This window comes from Triticum dicoccoides, unplaced genomic scaffold (genome assembly GCF_002162155.2).
Source record: "Triticum dicoccoides isolate Atlit2015 ecotype Zavitan unplaced genomic scaffold, WEW_v2.0 scaffold21052, whole genome shotgun sequence".
In the NCBI taxonomy this organism is placed as follows: domain Eukaryota; kingdom Viridiplantae; phylum Streptophyta; class Magnoliopsida; order Poales; family Poaceae; genus Triticum; species Triticum dicoccoides.
In genome coordinates, this window is record NW_021237988.1 from 1 (window position 1) to 2158 (window position 2158).

A 2158-nucleotide genomic window follows, 5' to 3' on the forward strand; every position below is an offset into this window, starting at 1 on the left:
GGTATTAGTCACATGGCGATGTGACCTGTGAGTGTTAATCACATGGCGATGTGAACTAGATTATTGACTCTAGTGCAAGTGGGAGACTGTTGGAAATATGCCCTAGAGGCAATAATAAAAGTATTATTATTATATTTCCTTGTTCATGATAATTGTCTTTTATTCATGCTATAACTGTATTATCCGGAAATCGTAATACACTTGTGAATACATAGACCACAACGAGGAAGAAGAGGAAGCCTAAGGTGCAGATTAAGAAGGCAAAAGACTTTCCCAATGCCCCAACGGGAGAGTTGATTTGTAGGTTAAAAAAACACCCTCCACCCCCTCGGCATCTCCCCGACCGCACCGGTGCCGGCGTGCGTGCCGCGGAAGCCGCTGCCTCCGGCTCCGCAACCTGCTCCGAGCTGCCTCATGCATCTACTATTGTATGATTGCTTTACTTGATGCTTGATGTAGCCATATTTCCATATAACCATATAGGTGTTGTTTGCTTATTTGTGTTCTCATGTGTGTTAGGTGGTAGATGACGAGGAGAAGGAGGACGACGAGGACGAGGACATGGACATGGATGACGACAAGGACAAGGATGATGAGGAATATGAGGAGAAAAATCTGTTGGAAATATGCCCTAGAGGCAATAATAAAAGTATTATTATTATATTTCCTTGTTCATGATAATTGTCTTTTATTCATGCTATAACTGTATTATCCGGAAATCGTAATACACGTTGGAATACATAGACCACAATATGTCCCTAGTGAGCCTCTAGTTGACTAGCTCGTTATGATCAACAGATAGTCATGGTTTCCTGGCTATGGACATTGGATGTCGTTGATAACGGGATCACATCATTAGGAGAATGATGTGATGGACAAGACCCAATCCTAAGATTAGCACAAAAGATCGTGTAGTTCATTTGCTAGAGCTTTGCCAATGTCAAGTATCTCTTCCTTCGACCATGAGAGCGTGTAACTCCTGGATACCGTAGGAGTGCTTTGGGTGTATCAAACGTCACAACGTAACTGGGTGACTATAAAGATGCACTACAGGTATCTCCGAAAGTATCTATTGTTTTATGCGGATCGAGACTGGGATTTGTCACTCCGTGTAAACGGAGAGGTATCTCTGGGCCCACTCGGTAGGACATCATCATATGCGCAATGTGACCAAGGAGTTGATCACGGGATGATGTGTTACGGAACGAGTAAAGTGACTTGCCGGTAACGAGATTGAACAAGGTATTGGATACCGACGATCGAATCTCGGGCAAGTAACATACCGATAGACAAAGGGAATTGAATACGGGATTGATTAAGTCCATGACATCGTGGTTCATCCGATGAGATCATCGTGGAACATGTGGGAGCCATCATGGGTATCCAGATCCCGCTGTTGGTTATTGACCGAAGAACGTCTCGGTCATGTCTACATGTCTCCCGACCCCGTAGGGTCTACACACTTAAGGTTCGATGACGCTAGGGTTATAAAGGAAGTTTGTATGTGGTTACCGAATGTTGTTCGGAGTCCCGGATGAGATCCCGGACGTCACGAGGAGTTCCGGAATGGTCCGGAGGTAAAGATTTATATATGGGAAGTCCTATTTTGGCCACCGGAAAATGTTCGGGATTTTTCTGTATTGTACCGGGAAGGTTCTAGAAGGTTTCGGAGTGGGGCCCACCTGCATGGGGGGACCCACATGGACGTGGGTAGTGGGGGCAAGGCCCCACACCCCTGGTCAAGGCGCACCAAGACCCCCCCTTAGAAGGAATAAGATCATATCCCGAAGGGATAAGATCAAGATCCCTAAAAAGGGGGGATAACAATCGGTGGGGAAGGAAATAATGAGATTTCTTTCCTCCCACCTTGGCCAACGCCCCAATGGACTTGGAGTGCAAGAAACCAGCCCCTCCACCCCCTATATATAGTGGGGAGGCGCATGGGAGCTATACACGAAGTTCTGGCACAGCCCTACCTCTCTTCCTACTCCTCCTCTCCCATGGTGCTTGGCGAAGCCCTGCTGGATTGCCACGCTCCTCCACCACCACCACCACGCCGTTGTGCTGCTGTTGGATGGAGTCTTCCTCAACCTCTCCCTCTCTCCTTGCTGGATCAAGGCGTGGGAGACGTCACCGGGCTGTACGTGTGTTGAACGCG